Genomic DNA, 24,003 nt, shown 5'->3' with positions numbered 1-24,003 from the left:
GAGAATCACAAAATCCTGTGGGACATGGACATAAAACGGATAAACTCATCCAAGCAAGAAGACTGGATGTTGTGATAATTAACAAGAAAGAAAAGTCCTGCCAAATCGTAGACTTTGCTGTTCCAGCTGACCACAGGGTGAATATTAAAGAAAAGGAGAAACGGAGCAAATACACAGAGCTAGTCAGAGAGTTGAAAGGGATATGGATGATGAAAAAAATCAAGATAGTACCTATAAGAGTAGAAGCACTAGGAACAATTCCGAAAAACTTTGTGAAGAGAATGGGAGAAATTGGAATCAAAGGAATGGCTGGAAAGATACAACGAATAACAATAATGAAAACAGCTAAAATATTTAAAAAAATCCTTGAATGTGGAGACTAATACATGAGCCACATGCACGGGCCAGACGAGCTACTGCAGAGACGAAACACGAAAACGTTACATGGAACCAAGAACATTGAAGCTGCCTATTTATAAGTTCTCCATCCCCTTTCCCATTACCCAAGCACCCTTCTAAAAGAATGATATCAAATAGTCGAGAAGACTCAAGGAGGATGGAAAGACTAAGGAGAGACCGCTGACAAGACATCCGCTGGACAAATGCCAAGAGAACTGGTACCTTCGGGAGGCTTATTGCCACTCAAACTCCAATGGAGACCAATTGCTGCTGACAGCGAGAAATCAATGGTAAGCGGTTGTTGCGATAATGCAAATTCATTTGCAAATGTTATCGAAAGAGGTGGAGAGTACTGGAAATCTGGGGAGACTGTTGTCAGTCAGCTTCCAGAGAAACACCATAGGTTGTTCTCAAGGAGAAATCCTTTATGACCTGTGTGAAAGCTCCTTGTGAGCCAATACTAATAATAACACGAACTAGCAGGGAACGTAGAAATACTACGGAATGGACAATACATTCAATCAATGAATATGTTTTGATACTACTGATATTTTCTGCACAGCGTCAAATTTAGTTTTTTGTACATGAAAAACAATAACAGACAAGACAACAAATATGAGTTTATTAGCAGGCTGCCCGGCATTGTCTGGTCGTAAAATACGCTTAAATATGATATTTTGATTAATGCGAATTTCGTAATTATTATTATATTATATTTTACCCAATATATAGTTATGATTTAAAAAGTTTAAAAAAAAAAAAAGAAATGACCCGTGTGCCACCACCAAGAATTGAAACCAAAACGTTTAGCTTACGATTTACTTTTTCTTTTAACGTTAATGCCTGGGCTATGAAGGCATATTTGTGTTACATATAGTGTCTTATTAAAAGCGTTTTATAAAGAGCGCAGTCTTAGAAGAGAGAGATTTATTAAGAGTCTTGTTAAGAGAGGGATGTTGTTGTAGAAATTGTTGTATCTTAGAGAGATTGTTTATTAAGAGGGATGTTGATGTTGTGAGAGATGTGTTCGCGTTATGAAGATTCATTTTTATAAAAAAAATGTTCATTACTTAGATTTGTAGATATAAGCTCTTAGAGTGAGGAGACAGTGTTCAGACAGTCTTAGTGTTCATATTGTGCATGTAAGATGTGTATGTCAAGACATTTTTAACCACATGATATACGAGACATATAATAACAATTTTCCCTTTACCTTTTGGTAGAATTACAACACAAAGACGACGTTTATAAAAACACATAATGGGTTTATTTCTTCTCACGACCGGTCGTGGTTTTCATCATCAAGAATTCAAAGCTTCACATATTAGTTTCAAAATTGACCGTCTCGCTTCTAGACGTTCGAATCCCATGTCTGCAGACTATCGTCTGTCGTCCTCAGACTCCTTAACTCTAAAGTTTTCTAACTATATCGAGAACTTCCCATTTTCCATGACGTCATACACATGTTGAAACATGTGTCTTCTTCCACGTGTTCTGTACATGCGTGTCCAAAACTTTTTCCTTTGTTTACAAAAGGAATTTTACCCTATATTCCCAGTAACCTATTTTTTCAATATGTTAAAAATATGTTTATTAAATTATCTTGTACCTGTATTCTTTCAATTGAATCTTCATAACAAAATTGACAGTGCACATTGTTTTCTTGAAACTATTTTATCTCTAAGCTAAACAATCGTTTGTTTTACATTCCATTTTCTAATTCTCTCTCGTAATCTATTTCTAAACCTAATTTACGAGCTTCGAATTTCGTCTATGCTATTTCATTTTCATTTTAACTAAATCCCTCTATTTTTATACTTACATGAAAAGGGGACAGCCCTTATCATGTAACATTTGCTGCAAGGCAAAAAGTTAAAACATGAACGAATTGCTAATACGTTACGCATTCATATTCCTTATGCCGTCGTTCGATCTTCACCTAGCAAATTTCACGTTTTAATTTTCACACTGTTGCACCAATTTTCCCCGGCTTAACCCCTAATATAAAGTTTCGCATAGCGTTCGAATACCCTATATATTAATTTTTATGTCTGTAGACCAAAAACTTACAGAGAATTTTAGGAGGCAAACTTTTTAAACGAATATATATACGCATACATTAATATATATAGAAAGAGTTTTTTGTTTACTAATAGCTTTTTACACAAATATTACGCAAGTATAAATCATGTAGAATATCTGCATGAATATAATTACACGTAATAGTTAACTAAAGATGATCATCCCATAAGAAAACCAAAAAAAAAAACTAATAGGGAATTAATTAAAATGAATGTTTAAAAGGAATATGCAAATTAGCTAGATCTTTTGCAGATGAATGCAATTGCACGATCCATATATAAGGAAATTGAATTTTCTTTTTAAATAAATAGAAAAGAGCATTTTTAATATGAATATCAATACAGACAAAAGAAAAACGAATTTATAGGTGTGTATATATATATTTACATATATATATATATTTACATATATATATATATATTGTTATGTCATATGCATATATCAAATGTTATGATGAGATCAGTATAACAATCAACATTGTTCACTACGTAAGTAGAGCTGGGTATTACATTGTGAGCCTTGTTCTTCTTTCACAAACTGTAAAAATATTTCACGTGAACACTTTCGAACATTATTGTAAGGAATAATCTGTAGGCTATTTTTTTTCACGTCATTTTTTTTATTTCGCTAATTTTGGTGATCAAGACCGCTTTAAATACAAGCAAAACATTAAATATAAAGCAACATCGTTTCTATACTTTAAAACCCCTTATATATATATAAATAAATATATATATATATATAAATATATATGTGCATATATATAAATCATGTAGAATATCTGCATGAATATAATTACACGTAATAGTTAACTAAAGATGATCATCCCATAAGAAAATAGAAAAAAGACTAAGAGAAAAATTATTAAAATGAATGTTTTAAAGAATATGCAAATTAGCTTGATCTTTTGCTGATTAATGTAATATGCAAATTAGCTTTATCTTTTGCAGATGAAGGCAAATCTCGCACCCATATAACCATGTTGTATTTTCTTTTTGAATAAATGAAAAAAGGGTTTTTAATATGAATATCAACGCACAAAGAAACCTAAATTTATAGGAGTATAGAAGATAGATAGATAGATTAATATTTCTATGAACGGAGTTTACGTTGTATTTTAAATACACAATTGACTTAAATGAGACAAATAAACAGGTGCCAATAAATACTCAGAAAGTATTATTGTGCTACACAGTTCAATACAAATAATAAAATCACATTATAAGAGACAATCTATTAATATTTTTGGACAAAATATAAACCTATCCAAGCCGCGACGTCTCTCATAGGCCTGTGTCAAAGTCGAATTCAGATACTTACATAGGTTTTGGCAACTCCCACGGGCCGCCGAGCCTAATAAATGTCAAAGTTCACAATTCGGCCAATTTCGAGTGAAATCTTGTCAGCGTCTAGTGTCTCACGTTAAGCCTCTACTATACTAATGAGTAGATTAACCTTCATTTGGTTCGGCAGCGCGTCGTGTTCCCTTCAAAGAGACGATCTTTCTAGGTTTTCAGGTCTGCTGAAAATGAATATCATATTTAAATTTGACGCAGACAAGTACTTTTCTGGATATTAACATAGTTTTTCCATTATGTTACTTCATAAATGTCAATGACGTTCGCCATTCTTAACATAGGGAGATGGTGTTTTGTAACAAGCATACGTATAAGTGTTTTCAGTTTGGAAAACATGGATTTCATAATGGATTACATTGGATTATAAAGTCTTTACTATCCAGAAAACTATTTGTCTGCGCTAAATTTAATCGTGATATTCGTTTTCAGCTTACGTGAAAACTTTTAAAAGTCGCAAAGTTAATAGTAAATGGTAGGGTAAAAGAAAATAAAAAATACTTTTTCTTATAAAACCAATGATAGCAAATAAATGTTTTCTTCTAGTACATTGCCATTTCGTTGTTTTGACACCTTTCGGCGTTTTACGTAAACTGCCCGGAAAATTCCGACGGTAATGCGATCCTTATTTTGCATCAGCAAGTTTTGCTTTTAAGCTTCCAGACTTTTTTGTATGATTGTCGTAGGCTCTTAAAAATTCAGTGTTATTGCTATACATCTTATGAGATGACTGGTTGAAATGAACAGCTATAAAAGGAATTGAAATACACCCTACTAAAGTCTGATTGTCACGGCTGGTGAATTTTAAAAAGTGTAATCTGGACATAAGGATACTTTAGAAAAACGATGTGCAATAAAATTGTATTTTAAACTTGGAAAAAAATGCCACAGAAACGTATAGAATGAGTTAGATTGTTTTTGGACCATCTTGCATGAATCGAGCATCAGTTTTTGAATGGCATAAGAGATTCAAGGAAGGCAGAGAATCTGTGAGTAAAATGAGAGGTATGGGAGGAGTAAAGCAGTCAGAACATCAGAGTTGATTGGCTAAATAAACAATTTCATAGATAATGACCATTGTGTGCTTACAGAGGCACTAAGTGCACAGTTTGATGTCAGTGTGGGAACTGTACACACAATTATTCGCGAGGAACTGAAGATGTGGAAGATTTGCGCTAAGTTTGTTTCAAGATGGCAGCCCACAACTCAATTCTTGTCACAGACTATTTGACCAAGATTGGCATCAAGACAGTTTCTAACCCTTCCCTATAGACCAGACCTTTCTCCCTGTGACTTTTCGTTAATCTCCAAGTTTAAGGTAAACACTAGAAGCAGTTGTTATGAGACATTTGAGGAGATGAAAGAGGCTGTGAAAGAGGACGTCCATGGAGCCTTCCAGAAGATGTTAGAACGATACAACAAGTGCATTGCAACCGGGGAAGATTACTTTGAAGAGAACCAGAGTTTCATGTGTGTACTATCAATAAAAGTGTCCATACGAAAAAAGTCTGAAAACTGTTTAAAGGCACCTCGTAATTCTTACGACAGATGGTCGCCTATAATATTTATCCTAATATTCAATATTTCTATTTTTTAAATCCCATACAGGTTTAGTATCATATTTGCATGCCGGGGGAACGCCAGATATTCCTGATCGATTAATGTTCTTCATATTGTTAAATGTCATGTAAAGGAACATATTCAGAGAGAATGTTTTAATAGAAAGGAATGTTGCAAAACAAAATGTCAGTTAAGAATTTTAGCTGACACTTAATTTTTAGAAAAACAATTTGCCTCAGGTGATTTTGATTCTTTGGGGTTACGTGGGTGGTGACGTTATGAGATAGACAGAAGGTTTACATTACACGGAGGTTTTAATTCTGAGATGAAATCAGTCAAGAATAGGTCCTTACAAGAGATAGGATCGAAAGAGATTGTCTCCACGTCCGGGAGTTAAGCGACGTGAGATTAGCAATATGTAGCCGTGTAGCCTGTTGATCGTCCACGTCTCAGATTCAGCGCGTTTGGAACAACAAGCATCTGATCATCAACACGAGAGTCCATGTGTAAGAAGCATGTGTGTTGAATGTCCTCTCTGGGGCTGAGAGGTGGTCTACATATTATCCTCAAGAGTCCAGGGTTAGTGCTTTTCAGACAATATATCTCCGATCAATCATTGGCGTGTCATGGGAGGACAGAATTACATACGAATAGCTCTTCAGACGGACAGGTTCAGATGCACTTTCCTCGGGACTTAAGTTTATGAGACTTCGGTGGGCAGGCCATGTAAACCGAATGTCACGTGAACGCCTACCTCACAATGTATTATATGGTGTTTTGAAAGAGGGTACTCGGCCTGTTGGTCATCCGCGTCTCAAAGATGTATTAAAGTGAGCTCTCGGGCATTTTGGTGTGGAATGTGAGCAATGGACAGCACTATCACGGGATCGGAATGCTTGGTGAGCTTAAATTTATGCCGGGAAAGAAAGAGATGGGACGGGGAATCGAAAAAAAACTTCAAATACGTCGATCCAAGACGCCATAGTTTTTACCTCTATAGCATTGTCGGTCACAACAGACGTTTGCAAGAGAGAGAGAGAGAGAGAGAGAGAGGGAGGGAGAGAGAGAGACGTTGCAGAGACGAAAGAGAGAGTAGATGAAACATATACAAATAAAGAAGGTACGTCTTTCCGTTTCGTGATGTAAACCCCAGATTTGTAACCCATAACGAGTTGTCTGTGTCACGTTAATTGTCCCATTGTTGAACTGTTGCTGAATGTCTACATACATACACACAATCCTACACAAAAAAAGCATCCGCACTCACAACGAACATTTCTAGACGATCTCAGCTAAAAAAAAAAAAGTACATACATTAAGTTACACGTATATACACACACACAAAAACAGCACTACATAACACATTTTAGGGCAATGAATTTGAGCAATCAAGAATATTGAATTCTGTTCCTGTACTGTTATGTATGCAGTAATTTTAAACGGATAGAAGTTTCAACTAAACCATTACATCTAAATAGAACCAACAGAATTAATGATATTATTTTTCGGGATTTATTAATTTTACTTGCATTGGATCCTATTATACCCTGATCAAGGTTAGATACGTAAAAAAAAAGGTGTAATCTATATATCTTCTAGCTGGACGCCCGACGTTGCCCGTTCGTACAATACGCTTACACATGATATTTTAATTTATGCAGATTGCGTATGTATTATTATAGAATTAATCCTCTATTGATTATTATATATTACGAGGAATAATTTGCCGATGGGCTAATTCGCAAGAAACAAAACAAAAAACTAATAATAATATTAATAATGATAATGTAGTTCATCAAATTCCGTCTGTGTTGGTTTACAATATCATGTCAGCTGATATTAGGGCTTGACGATGAATGGTCTGGAAACTCACTTCTGATTAAGTCTTAGTTTTAAAATATGCAAACAAAGAAATGATTTTCGGCGATTTTAGATGGTACCTTTTTTTTATCGTAAATTTAATTCATTAATAAGAAAAAACTAAAATAAAATAGTGAGGTACACCCAGGATTAAACACGGGATCTTTTGATCTGTAGTTGAATCCTTTACCACTTAGCTATGTTTCCATATGTAAGCAAATCTGAGGAAGGGGGGGGTCTAAGAAGAGATTATTTGTGGAGATTTTATTATCTCCCTTACCGGATATTTTTTCAATTTTCCATACTTATCGGGCGAATTTCTATACAAAACATATTTAAGAACACGGCTAGACATATAAATTACCTTTGTGTGAAATTTGCAAAAGATAGGATCAGTGATTTCGGAGTCTATAAGGAAGAAACTCACAAGCACACACACACACACACACACACACAAAGTGACTTTTATAAAATACTTGAGATAAAAGTGAAAATGCGTGTGTGAGGAAATTTCTCAACCTATATACTCAACGATTTTTTCAACGAGAGACATAAAATTTGGTCTATCTGGGAAACGTTTTAATCGGTCTTTATCCAGAAAAAGGCTGAAGGTGGGCAAAACTAGCAAATTTGGTACGTGGGGGTCAATTTTTATCTGTGTGTTAGCTGTTACAATTGTTCTCATCTTGAGTGTGGTTTTCACAACGTTTCGGTCGATATAACCTCCGACCTTCTTCAGGTGTATCTTGTCGAACTCGGGAATGTTTCTGTCGAACTCGGAAATTTGAATGGAATTTCGAGCGGAACCCTTTATTTACTTCATGGGGGTAGCGTGCTCTTGTTCCGTCAGCCATGACGGGATAGAGGTGCTAAACAATTAGCAAATGTATATTTCGGTCTCCCACACTGAGGATTGAACCTTCAACGTTCAGGAGAATATCACTTTTACAATTGATTTTTTCCAGTACTCTAACCACTACGCCACGGGTCCTTGCGGACAATTCTAGTACGAACTTAGGAGCCTTAAACCTACTTTTTATTTCTAGTTGTAAATATTATAGCTGGGAAGAAAAGGGAAACCATCTACCATTATGGGACGAAGTAAAAATTATAGACAAATGAGACTCTGACAGTGGTACGGCATAAGCTGACATCGGATGCCTCACTTATTAATGACCTCCCCGACAAAACTGCCTCTGAGATGGGTATATATGCTGATGACACTACACTTAATAACAGGCATGACAGGAAAACAAATGAACACATAACTAAAAAAAATGGCAAAAACACTAGAGGATGACCTCCGATCTGTAGTGGAATGGAGACAAAAATGGATGGCCACATTCAATGCTGCCAAGACTAAACTGGTTTCCTTCAATAGTTACAAGAAACCTTCTCTGCCACCAATAGCAATGGCCAGTGACTCCCTGTCTGAGAGTACAACTTTCAAACTGCTTGGCCTAACGTTCACAGGAAACATGAGTTGGAACAATTACATTGAAAACATTGCCAGGGCCGCTGTGAGGAAGGTAGGTTTTCTCTACCGTGCTAGAAAACTCACCTGAAAGTATCCTGCACCTCTATAAGGCCACCATTCGCCCAGGTATGGAGTATTGCTGTCACATTTGGGCTGGTGCATCTGCTGCTAGTCTCTCGCTCGTAGACAAGGTTCAAAAGAGAGTCGCCAATCTGATAGGCCCTGAACTGGCATCTAAGCTTCAGTCTCTGTCCCATCGACGAAACGTTGCATCCCTCTGCCTGTTCTACAGGTATGTTGATGGGGAATGCTCTGGCGAGCTGCATGCGCTTGGTGCCCCCACGACGCTGGCACCCTCGACAAACCTGACAGGCAGCTAAATCCCAACCCCACACAGTAGAGATCCCTAGATGTAAAAGATCTTTCTACTTCAGTAGTTTCTTCCCCTGAACTGCTAGACTCTGGAATTCCATTCCAGGTTCCTGCTTCCCCAACTGTACTGACATGCAGAAGTTCAAGTGTAACGTGAACCGACATCTTGCTGCCCAAATCCCAACATAGTGCCCCAGTAGTTGCTGCCCCTGATAGTAGCCCCCTACACCAAAGTGACAATGTGCCTTGTTTGGGGTGAAAATGTAATTAAAAAATAATTTAAAAAATACCCACAAAAACAATCTTTAATAATAAAATTAAAAAAAAACGTTTCGCCATTTTCATCATATATAAATTATTTGTTGTTTTTTTTTACCGACTGTTTTTCATTTTGTAAATTTTTCGATTTGATCAAGCGAAAAAATACATTTCATATTCATAAATCGAGATTAAGAAAGAAATTGGAATGCGACTTTTTCGCAGACGTCTATTAGAATTAAACATATTAAACAAAATCTGGGAAGCGTCGGGTCGTGCAAGCTAGTATACGTGTAAAAATAAATGTCGGGACTTCTATTGTTGTATATTTCTGCAATCGTGTGTTAGTGTATTGATTTATTCTTTTGTTAAAAGACACCTTTTTCGTGTATTCATTTTATTCAAATAAAAATCGAATACAAGATTGGCTGTATATCTTATATACAATGTATGTCAACTGAATGACTGATTCAGCTTTTATAGTTATTAGACATAAGCGGTGTCTGGGGACGACTAATATAACACATCTGCTTTTATCGCATTGCATTATTGGAGTTACCACACATTTACAGTTGATTTTATTGAAGCGGCTCTATTTACTGAAAATATGTCAGCTCACATGACTAAAATTTTTAGTTCACTCCCAATCCAAAAACTCTGACACTAGGCCCGGCTCACGAGATTCATCTACGGTCTCTATGTTATATAAATGTGGAATAGAAGAGAAATTAGCTTCTATCGATCTATATATCTATCTTTGCATCTGTTTATCTAGCTATTGATGTATCTATCCATCGATCTATATATCTATCTAATTGGAAGTTAAAAAAAAAAGATGGGATGTGAAACTATGTTTTGATAAAATTGTCAAAACATATTGAGGTGTTGTGGCACTATATGTTATTTGTCCGGTAGTGGTAGTTGTTAACATACCCTTCAGCATGGCCAGGTGATAATTTGGCCGGAAGCGGAGGGATACACGGGGAAAAATGCAATCCAATGATTCCCTTTTACACAAAATAATAATTTCTTCCCTACACATTTCCAGAACTTCTCATTCGTTGCAGCTCTCAACTCGCCTATTCGAGAATAGACACCTTATTGAATAAACGAACACGCCGCTAGATGTTTGTAAACATGACCGCTTTGTATACGCGCTATAATATTTAAAACTTAAAACAAACCAATTCTTTCTTTTTGATTCATTTTCGTTTTCCCAAGCAATATACTACAATTCTTCTACTGTGGTTAATTAAAATTATTGTTTTCTGCAGAAAAAAACGTACGCACGATATTCAAGGTTTGCCATAATAGCGAACAAATGACAGATTTTGTAAACAAATACACACGGAGACAGATAGATACATAGACTAAGTACGAAAAACAAATAGGGAGAGCGAAGGACAGGCAGATAGACTGATACTTAGAGCTCTCAACTAACTCGCTTATTCGAGAATAGACACCTTATTGTATAAACGAACGCGCTGGATGTTTAATTAATAATTTTACCAAGTATTCTTCATAAGTATTCCTGTCGGTTTCGATTATAGCTGCGGGAACTCATTTTATCCCTATACATAATAAAAACGTTGCAGATCTTCTCCCTCGTAGCTTTACAACAACAAATTTCTTATGACTACACTATTAGCCACTATCTTTATAAATACTTTTATGACATATCCAAGTGTTCAAAGAAAATCCTAGATTCCATCCGAGGAGCTACCTCAGCACTATCGCATAATTTTACAGAGGAAGGTTTTCCCCTATTGCTAAAGTCCTCCTACCGATCCCCATAAACACCGCAGGGATTTATACAAAAATACGAAAAAAATGATAAATTCTCCCTGCAACATTCCTGTTATTCCAATTGGCTTAGATCAGACCGATCCTTTGTTCCAGCTTACAATTCTATAAGCTTTAACGAACGCTAACCGTTATCCAATATGGCGTCTTCCGATACAGGAGGCCAGCGTTATACATTAAATAAAGCTATTACTGAGCCGCAACGAAGTTATTTGCTCCCCACTTCCTTTCTCTCTCCATCTCTCTCACTTTCGCTCTTTCTCCCTCCCTCTCTCTCTCTCTCTTTCGCTCTTTCTCCCTTTCTCTCTCTCACTAAATGTGTTTACGGGCAGATAGAGACGGAGAGAGAGATAAACAGAGACAGATCAAAGGGCAGAACGAGAGTAATATCTGTTTTGTTTACATTCAGACACTGTACCGAAACGAGATAGAGAGAGATAGTGATATAGAGAGAAAGAGAGTCAGAGAGAGACAGAGATATACAGACAGAACGAGAGAAAATCATCGTAACGGCACGGAGACAGAGAGACGAAGAGAGAGAGAGATAGGGGGGGAGAGATATTAAATTATCATCACGGATTGACCTCATTGCATTACCGCGTCCTGTTATTTGATTTAAATAGAAAAAAAAACAACGTTTTTTCATTGCCGACGTCGTGAAGCATTGGATATTTGGGCCGCATTATAACCTATGGGTTTTACGTTCGCGCTCATGCAACGGATTGTGTTTATAACATTTATCAGGTTTACGCCTTGCAATAAATACGTATTTTCGTGTTTTCCTCAGTTATTTTTATTATCAAATTCAACAATTTTTTCCTTTTTATTTGTTTTTCTTTATTATCGAAACTAGCGAGGGGTACCCGGCGTTGCCCGGGTGTTTGGAGGTGTGTGTGTGTGTGTGTGTGTGTGTGTGTGTGGAGGAGGGGGGTTAAAAAAGGTATGAGGATCGAACCCGAACCGTTGAGGCAAAGTTGTAAATTAAAGTGTGAAAAAAAGTGCGACGTTAACCATTGCCCCACAGAAACACGTTTGAATTTATTTAATTACTTGGATTTAGCAGGTGCCCGTTTTAATGAGTTAATGCGGTCAAGTTTGACTGCGGGATAGTATTCATTTACTGCTGATCGCTTCCCCCCCCAAGATGTTATAGGAAAAAGATTAACCTTCATGTGGCGATCGACAAATATTGAATATTTATCTTCCCGAAATCAAGCAACTTAAAAAGACAGGCGAGCTTCGTTGTTAACTGTGAGATATTACGATTTATATATATATATATATTATATATATATCCATCAACAAACCGGAAGTGACGTAGGTTTAAATTAAAGCTAGACAATCAGTAAGAAGTTTCGAAAACATTGCTGAAAAAAGCGACCCCTCACTGTATAAAACTGTCCAGCTGAGGGCGAAGGAATTAATGTTTTCGCCAATTTTTCGACATTTGTCGTCCGAACGGTCGAACTTCAAAATGATACATATCTCGTGAGAATCCGTCGCATCTGTCGAAAGTTTTAGGCATACATGATGATGATGATTGCAACGTCTTGTCAAACGAGTGACACTCCCTCAGGCACTGAAAGTTCATGAGCCGAAGATGACTTTAGTTCTGCCGGCGAAATTCACACGCTCATGCAGACATGACACTGATGACGGTCACTGGTATAAGTACATATATATACATGCACGCATACATACATATATACACATGCATATACATACACACATACATATCACCCACATATATGCATACATACATACACAATACATGATACACTAGCAGTGTCAGAAATTTCGTGAAAATAGTGAATAATTCCACCCCATCTTTCCAAGCTTATAACTCCTCGAAAAATGTAATTCAAGCCCTAATTTTTTTTTCAATTAAAGGAGCAAGGACCACGGTTTTATTTAAAAAAAAAAAAAAAAAAATGTGTTTTTTTTTAAAAAAAAGGTTTTAAACTTCGGACTTTACAGGTAAATTTCTAAAAAAGGTATTTTTTTTTGTTTTAAATTTGAATATATTATTTATTGACCTTTTCTCTTCAATTTGTGATATATAAAACTCTCCGACATAAATTAATTATTTACTTTTTAAGAGAAAGTTGAAAATAGATGACACTTGGGGGGGGGGGCGTGAATTAAAAAAAAACGTTTGTCTAAAATATTATATTCGGTTTATTGGAAAGAACATAAAATTTCACATTGACCCTGAAAATATCGTAAAAATAGAATCAATAGAAAAATTTTGATAGATTTTTAAAGTTTAAAAATTGAAAAATATTGAGTTCGGAAATTTCATTACTGTTTTTTTTTTTTTTTAAATATTTCTATTACTTTTAAAACAACTGTAATAGTTTATTTTGGAAGTATAATCCATAAAGAAAATAAATAACCCACTTTTAACGGAGAAATTACGAGATTTTTGTATTGTATTCGCAGTTTCGTGTTAAGGGTGTCAAAAATTCCTACAAAAATTCTGATACTGCTAATGATACACATATAACGTTACCGATTCTGCAGCATTCCCAGCGGGAGTCCTTAACCTCGTCGGATTCCACCCGATGTGACAGGTGTTCTTTCGATCGTACATTGTCCCGTTACAAGTTGGCCTGTTGATCGTCTCCACCCACTGTGTTTTCATGGTGGGGCGCTTTGCCTCTCGATCGAATCGTCTCCTACCCTGTGTAGGTAGTCTCCGGGTACATCAATCACTCTGCTGTTCCTTGCAGCTTGCTGCAAAATGAAGAGTCCTCACCACAAACAAACAAAACTCCGGTTTATAACAATAACAAACTATTTATTAATTTCATTACTTCATAAAAGCTACTGTCTAAATTGAGGTGACTGACTATAGCAGTGAAACGATGTAAGACCAGACCAGTAAAGTCACAGATTTCCCATTAAAACAGGCTAGTTAACATCATGACATCAGGCCCTGGGGGCTCCCAAATCGGGAGCACTTGGCTAGCCCAGCCGTTCTGTTTAAATGCTTCAAAACTATTTACCATGCGATTGATTTCATTTTTAATGTAAATTCCCAGGCTAAATCATTTTTTCTTTGACAGCCTAACTGTTTTAATGCCACTTCCAACCAATTTACCACCTCACACCCTATGAAAACTCCCGCGCCAAATGACTTGCTATTCGGCAGTTTAAATGCCTTAACACACATACATACACATACATATGCATACATAAACATACACAAGACGGTCATTTGCATACATGCATATGTATATATAAACACAAATATACATATATACATATACACACATACATATCTGTAACCATACACACATATATACATATATATATACACAATGCATAATACACATACATACATATACATACACACATGCATACATACACATATACATACATACACACACATATACAAATACATACACATATATACATATACACATAAGTACACATATGGACATATATATATATACGTACACTTTCCTACATATACATACACATACATAAATATGCACTCACACACATGCACGCACATACATACATACACATATACATATGCATAATACACATAGACATATACATGCATACATATATATACACACGTTCATATATACACATACACACATATGCATATATACACACACATACAAACAATATATATAGGTATATACATATACACACAAACATATATACACACATATATATGCATACATATACACATAGATATACACACATATACATACACATGTACATAAACATACATACACCGATAATACATATATACATAGATACACATATTAAAGGCAGATCAATTATTACATGCTTCCAGCATTTCAGGCCTACACGCGTCACAATTTTTCCATCGCCACAGGATCATTTTTTTTATAGACAAATGCCTGAGGGAGTATGTATACAAAGATTACATAATTTTAGTTTTGTAGGACAGCTAAATCTCTCTCTCGGTTCAAAATGCTGACATCCAGCAACATGTAAGAGCAAGATAGTCAGCAACAAGGCAAACTGCTGACCAGCTTAATGCGGGTACTGGTCTCCCGCCTTATGTTTGTTTTAAATCAGAGATTTGCTTCTCCTAGACGGGTTGCCTTCGCCACGGCTTACGGGAGCCCTATCCACATCACATACGCATAGAAATAAACACATGCGTACATACAGATGTACGCCAACATGCGTATGCATGTGCACACACATGCAAACATAATAACGTCGAGGCACACATATACGCATATAGATACGTATATATATATATATATATATATATATATATATATATAAGTACACACACATATACATGTAAAATACACATAAATTAATATACGAAAGTATAAATTTATGTGTAAACTTAGTATTTACTTCAACGATGCTCAATACGTAGGTAGAGCTAGGTAGTAAGTTAGAAAATATATACGGCAATATATTCCGCATTTCGTCCACTCTAGGATTCATCAGGCTTATATATATATATATATATATATATATATATATATATATATATATATACAGGGTGACCCCCCCCCCAAAAAAAGCTAAATGGAGGCCATCTAGAACATATGCTGTAGAACGGAGAAAGGAGGCCAAAGGCCCTAGTGTTTTGATGTGATGTTTTGAATATAATAAACTAGTTATGACCAAAGTTTCATTTCATTCGGACAAAACACTAAGAAACGGGGGCTAATTAGAGTTGGGGCCCGTTTTGGGGAGGGGGGTCACCCTTACACACACACACACACACACACATATATATATATATATATATATATATATGTGTGTGTGTGTGTGTGTGTGTGTGTATGTATATATATATATATATACATATATATATATATATATATATATATATATATATATATATATATATGTGTGTGTGTGTATATATATATATATATATATATATATGTGTGTGTGTGTGTGTGTGTATGTATATATATATATATATATACATATATATATATATATATATATATATATATATATATATATATATATATATGTATAACATGAGTTCCTTCAGCCATAATCGAAATCGAAACAAAAACTCATGAAGAATTCTTGGTAAAATTATTTATTACAGAAAATGGAAGGTCGTAACAAATAAACGACCCTTAGTCAGAAGAAAAAATATAAGCATGACACACAAAATAATGCACACGCTATTAAAATACAAAAATCAAGAAGAATTACGTTTCGGATGAATGGTTTTGATTCTTTAAACAATTGTTCTAATCTTGAATGATTTTATCACAACGTTTCGGCCGATGTAAGTTCCAAACTTCTTCAAGAGAATCTTTTCGAACTTGGGAATCCGTACGGAATTCCGAACGGAAGTCTTTATTGAATCCATGGAGTAGCACGCTCTCGCATCATCAGCCATGACCGTTTAAAATAATTCGCAATTATATTCTTAGTCTCGCCTGCATTGAGGATTGACACTTCAACCTCCTGAAGAGTGTGTTTTAGAATTGAATTTTGCTTAGTATTTAATACGTTATGTCACAGGTTCTTAGCAGAAATATTTACCAACAAGCTTAAGAAGTGTGGTATGGCGAGGTGGGAGATATTAAAACATTCATATTGTATTGAGAGTGATAGGGAAGGTATTTTCTCATAAAAGGATCAGATTATTAAGCGAGAGGATATGATATCGACGTATAAACTGAGTAATGTTGTATCACAGAATTATCACACAGTTATATATTACAGTTTATACATAAAAAGAATAATATATACTTCATACATTTTTTCTCGAAGAATTCCTGTATCTTCACTTGCTGAGCTCTGTGACGAAACATGAAATGACCAACATCATCCAACTGAGACATCTGTTCTTCCTTCTCTTGTGAAACCACAGAACAAAAATTTATATTTTTAAAATATAAATTTATTTCAGTTGTCTCAAAGGTTTTAACAGGGTCCGCATTTCGTCTACATGCCTATTCTTGCCAGCCCGCTTCCTAGCCGTCTGTGCACTCCCGCAATCAAACTCCAACTCCTCTGTCTGTTCTCTCTGGTGATCAAACTCCAACTCTCTACTGTAAACTTCCCGACCTCTGATCTCAGTTCCGTTACGTCATCATTCAAAAGCACACGTATCCATTACGTGTAAACTTTCCACGTCTGCCTGCCCAAGGTTATTTTGTTTATATTTAACCTAGCTAATTTATATAAACATCTTCAGCTTAAACCCATTGCTACAGTTTATTATATAAACAATAAATAACTCTCAATATAAACTATTTTAAGATTATCATTGAATAGATAGATCGATAGATAGACATATAGATCGATAATAACTAACTTTTAACAATGCTAATTATTCAACAGAAGGTCGGAAGTTATATCGGCTGAAACGTTGCGAGAATAACATTCAAGATGCGGACAGTAACCGAAATAACTTAATGCAAATCCTTCAAAGTGGTTTGTTTTGCTGGAGCATTAACATTTTTATAATGTAGGAGTTAGTACAGAGGTGACCATCTTTGTTGCAGAGGTCGCATGTTTGGCCTGTCCTTGATCCCTTTAAGCCGTCGCTTTGCTTTCTGTGGACTCGTCTCTCTGAGGCGATTTCGATCGATTGACTATCCAAGGAATATGTTCATGCTGGGAGCATTAATATTACAATTCATGATATCACGATACGGCAGCTGTAGCCACGCAGTGGATCTTTTTCAACATGAGATTTTTGCAGATACGACCATCTCCCATACGGGAAACGTGGCTTTAGAAAACATAGTCTGCACCGTGTGACCATGCTTGGAATAATTTGTACAAGACTTTCAGGAATATAACTATACATGTAAAAACGGGGAAAAATTATATCCTGTTGACTTAGAATTGGTGCTTTATGTCAAATTGGTTTTATAGGGTTAAATTTGTGCTCATTTTTGCATTAAATATAAATCCCTATTAATACCGATCTTTGCATTGAACGAATACCATAAGATTTAGATTATTTTTTTATATGGAGGTCACCACTTATCAAGGCCCAGAAGCCACTCGGGGATAAGGGTTATTGTATGTACAGTAATCAATGGGATAGTATCGTAGTAATAGCATTAGAGATTTGATAAAGTCTCATTGCATGAGGGGTCGGTTCATCAGGAATTTGTTTGTGTTGGACTTGAAGACATCCAAGTTGAAGTCGGGAGGGAAACAGGCAAGCGGTAGAGAGTTCCACGGGCATGCAGTTCTAAGAAAGAAGCTTTGTTCGTGGAATCTACGTCTTGATTTCGCCGTACGTTATCAGAAAGAAAGATGTATACAAAATTTCAGCAAAATCGGCATTTAAAGAATTTTATGGATAAAGGCCGTTGTGTGTCTATAGAGGCAATAAGTGAAGAGTTTGATGTCAGTGTATAAACTGCACAATTAATCGCGAGTAACTGAATAGGCGCGAAGTTTTCCCCCAATAGTTCTTGATACATTACAGACTATTTGACCAAGATGAGTATCAAGACAGTTCCTCACCCCCCCTATACTAAAGACTTTGCTCCCTGTGACTTTCGGATATTCCCCAAGCTCGAGAAAACCTTAGAGGCGGTCGTTATGAGATAATTGAGGAGATGGGACGTTCCAGCAGTTGCTGTATAACAAGTGCATTACAGCCGATTTACTTTCCGAAAAAAAAAAACTTCAATAATAAATGTGGTATTTTGGTGACTAATTCATACTAGTCCTTATTAATTTTCTAACTGTGCATTGGTCAGATGACATGGTTCTTAGTTCGCTGCAACTTCTCCAAAAAAAGTATCAATACAAAATTTCAACCAGATCGGACCATTAGTTTCCATGAAAAAATGAAGTGGACGAACAGAGTGATAGATAGACCCTAGGTAACATGAATGGGACTATTTAAAACATACGCATATATACCGAGAAGCACCTGCTAACAAAAAAGAAAGAGAGTGAGAAAGAGACGAATGGTTTGAGAGAAAGAGAGAGAGAGATGGACGGACAGAGGGAGAGAGAGAGGGGGGGCGTGCGGGCGCCATGATTAAACACGCGATGTTCTCGCTCATTCGTAATGTGTTTAAAATAGCTAAGTGACAAAAGTGTCATTTTTGACGAATTCAAACAGACCAGGGAATTGCGTTAACTGAAAGCGTGAACGGGCGAACAAAATTCTCGAAGCCGACATAAATAATTAAGATTAGAGATTTTCAAATTTCGTTTTGCTGCGTTTCTAAATTTTTGAGATGGGGATTGGTTATTTGTATTACTAGTAGTTCATCCCGGCTTTGCCCGGGCCATGTGTACTGTTTATTACTTGCCTTATGTCTGAATACCCTATATGTAAAGTTTCAAATGTTTATACCAGAAATTGTCTGAGTAATTTAGTAGAGAGCGAAGAGGTAATTTTTTTCTTAAATTTGTCCCCAATTTTGACCCTTTAACATTTATTGTTTTGGTCTCAAATCAAAATAAAATGTTTGACCCATATCCAAGTTACCTACATCTAAAATTTCATTTATTTTTTTTTATTTTTTTATTTTGCGACTTTTTACCTTTTCTTCTTTTACGTTTTCATAACAATGAATTTTTCCTTTTTTTCTTTTTTACTTTTTATTTCTATCTTTGTTTTTTTTTTAGCTTTAACTAGCAGGGGTGCCCGGCGTTGCTCGGGTGTTTGGAGGTGTATGTTGTGCAAAAAAAGCAAAAAAACAAAAAAAACTGTTAATTTTTTTAAACTTTGACCCCTATTATGACCCCTTAAAATTTATTGTTTCGGGCTCAAATCACTTTATTAAGTTAGATCCAGGTTCAAGGAACCTATATCTAAAATTTCAAGTGTCTAGACCCAAAATTGTCGGAGGGGTTGGGTAGAGTTCTTAAAGGTCAAATCGTTGAAATTTTACCCCTTAACAGCGAAATTTCTGGCTGACACCCGTCACATCGATTTTCCCAATTCTCAGTACCCGGTATTTCAAATTTCGAGTCTATAGACTAAAAATTGACAGAGTTATTGCGTAGGGAAATGTACACAGACAGACACACAGACACACAGACAGACAGACAAACACGTTCACTTTTATAGATATATAGATTTTCTTTCATTTTTTATCGTTTTTTTTTTACTTTCGAAGTTCCTATCCGTCGCGGTTACCACCTGACGAAGGCCAGAGGAATAGTTGGCCGAAACGTTGTGAATAAACAAAACCAATAAAAGATGAAAAACAAAAACTAATAAAGATGAGAATAATAGTCCGAAATAAAAATAAATTAATATATAGTTGGTTTTATATCAAATTCAGTGTTACGGTTTCCGAAATTTCGTTCTGATAGTGTAGAAGCGCCGACATAAATATTGTATATGATTTAATTGTAGAATATTGTTAAGAATAATTGGAAATCAAAATGGCGTCCACGTTTTGTTTGTGGCTTCGTTTTGTCTGCTTTCCATCCTTCTTCACTTATTTCTCCTATTGTTTCTTTCTTTCCTCTTTTATTTTCCTCCATTTTCTTTCGTTATTTCCTCTTAAGACTTTTTTGATATTTTCGTCTCTTACATTTTGATGTGTTTATTTTCTTCTTTCTTTTTTTTAACATTTTTCGTTTAAAAAGTTTTTATGTGTTAAGTGTTAAAATAAAACGGGGGGGGGGGTAAAATAAAAATGGCTTCCGCGGTTTACAAAGGCCGCACCAAACGTGCAGGTCTACTTAAATCGAAGCATACGACATAAAAAAAAGAAAACAACTTAAATTCAAAAACGGTTTTTATCTGACAAACTTAAGTGAATGTTTGATTTGCAACCGAGGCTTTTTATCATGTCAAGACTCCTCAATTTTGACGAGCACAGACAGATTTTTATGGCGAAAATTATGCAAGAAATAAAGTCCACTTCAACTCCTATGATGTCATTCACTTAGGTGCAAGATAACCGTTATAAATCTAAACTGCCACACTACGAACACAATGAATTCACTTAACAAACTTTTCAAGTGATAAAACACTAAAAAAAGGAGTGTGACACGTTACCTTGGAAGACATAAAAACTACATGTGCAACTGCACGTATGCTAAAACTAGTTTAGTTGGCATAAAGAACTTCTACATTCTATCATTACTAACGAGACCTGTGGAAATTCCACAGTGGACTTTTTCATATGTAATATATTGACGTTGGCTTTCTGTGGATGATTGCCCTAAATAAGGACGCCTTGATATGACTCTAGCATTTATGTTAAAACCACAAAAGTATTTATCTAAGTTAGCAAGGACGGCCGGCATAGTCCGGTCGTAAAATACGCTTAAATATGATATTTTAATGTATGCAGATTTCATATATATTATTATGGAGTCAATTTTCTATCGATTCTTATATATTATAAAGCTGTGATTTCAATGCATATATATATATATATATATATATATATATATATATATATGTTTTATTTTTTTTTATTACCGTTTTATCTGTTTGTTTCTGATGTTGGACCGTGTTTACGATCTAACAGCCTCGTCAGACCTTACAGAAATGGTTGGTTAATATTAGGAAGAATTGTTTTTAGAAGGAATACGAGAAAAAAAAAACAGGGAAAAAAAAAGGAGGGGGGTTGGGGGTAAGAGATAATAGGGGGAGGCGGGTAATGACAATATTTCAGTTTTGAAGGTTAATATATATTAGGTTGTATTGTGTGTGGGGGCTAGCAGATTCAGGTAGGCTTGGGTGCAGATATGTGGATATAGGGAGGGGGAGGAGGAGAGAGGATGGTAAAGAGAAAAGAGGGGGTAATGAGAGGAGGGAGGAAATAGGAGTTTCAATTTTTGTGTTTTAAAATTTTGACTACTTTTTTTTCCTTGTTCGATAAGATATATAAGATGAGAGGGAGAGAGAGATAGATGGGAGGAAAGGGAGAGAGAGAGAGAGAGGGAAAGGGTTAGTGTTGCTGTCATGTTTGGCTGTTACAATGTTTCATTTACGGTTTTCGTGGTCGCTGTTCATTTCATAGTGGGTTGTTTTTAAGCAGTTAAGAGTTAATACAGACGTTGACGCACGCATAAAAACGCATAATACATATACATACATATTACACACCAATATGTAGACATATAGGCACACACATATAAAAACAATGCCCATGCAGACATACATGGATCTACATGCAGACATATACACACATACACGCAACTCTCGTACACACATATATATATATATATATATACTCGCATATATATACAGATATAAATATATGCTCACACATATATAAATATATACATACACACACCCATCCATATACATATACGTGGATATACAGATGTCCAGTAAGAAGCAGATGCATACATACACATACACAGACATATACATACAAGTACATAGACACGCACGGCTCATGCACACGTATACACAATTACATAAAAATACATATTTATGAATTATAAATATACAGACCTATATAGGCACACACATATATATATATATACAAATATATACATATCCATACATACATACATATACATACGCATATCGGCATGTATACATCTATATCAAGTAAATAAAGTAAAGTTACGATGAATAAATAATAATAATAATAATAATAATAATAATAAATAAATAAATAAATAAATAAGTGAGTACATGGTTTAATTTAGTTAAGTTACTTAATACTGCGGGGGTTATATAATATATATAAGCATATACAATTATACAAGTATATATATTCATAAAAATATAAACATACATACACATACAGACATATATACATATATACACAGAGATGCGTATATTTATGCTGAGTAAGTAAAGTAAAGTTAGGGTGGATAAATGAATGAATTGATAAAGGATAAATAGGTAAGCGGGTGTAGATAATGCAAGGTTAGGTGGACATGTTGAAGTCCAATTCGAAATGCATGTTGTTTATTTAATTTTTAGGAGTCTGTATTGATTTGCTTTGCTTATTGGATGGGAATTATTTTATAGTTTCTAGGGAAAAAAAGAAAAAAGGGAGGGGGGTTTAAATTGGATATAAATATTGGAAAGTTAACTATTAGGTTCATATACATAGAGAGGGGCTCCTAACATGTTGCTTTGGGCAGTGGCTATGCTTAACTTTATTTTCGGTGTGAAGTGTATTGTTGATATAGGCATACACACACATACAGACACATATATGCATATAAATCCAGACATAGCTACATCTGTACATATACGCCCACTTATGCGCATATACATAGATACACATATACATATAGTCACTAGGACAGCAGATGCATGCATACAGATACATGTGTACGCAGACATAGACATACAAATATATACCTATGCATACATGGTCACACACAATCATGCCCGCGTATATAGAGAAATAAACATAAACACAGACAGGGATACATACATAGGTACAATCATGCCCGCACATACGCATACATGTAAAGATGCATGCACGCACATAGACAAGTAAGTAGGTGCGTTAAATATAATAGTGTTTCTGGCATATCTACAAAAAATACATACATATATATATAGATATCTATACAAGTTGCCACGTATGTACATTCATATAAATGTGGGGAGTTTTAATCGTAATTGGTAAGTGGGTGTAATTGGGTAAGGTAATATAGGATATGGGGAGAGTTGAGTAAGGGGGTTTGGTTGTGTTGATGTTACAGTAGTTGGGTGTCTGCGGTAGATGAGTGGATTGTGTGTATTATTATTCAGCGGTTCTAAAGAGGATGTTGTCTAGGAGATGTTTCAGAAATGTGTATAATTGCTAAGGAGGTGGGATTTGTAGTGCCGGCACTTTATGGGGGTTTCATGTTTTTTATTTAGTAATTTGTCTCTATCTTTAAAACTGATTATAAAAAGTTTTTCGTCCAAGCAGAGGAGGCATGGGGAGTCTA

The sequence above is a fragment of the Euprymna scolopes genome, chromosome 36 (genome assembly GCF_053919585.1).
Source record: "Euprymna scolopes isolate OS-2025 chromosome 36, ASM5391958v1, whole genome shotgun sequence".
Classification (NCBI taxonomy): domain Eukaryota; kingdom Metazoa; phylum Mollusca; class Cephalopoda; order Sepiida; family Sepiolidae; genus Euprymna; species Euprymna scolopes.
The sequence above is the reverse complement of the archived record's forward strand: the minus strand, read 5'-3'. Positions refer to the sequence as shown.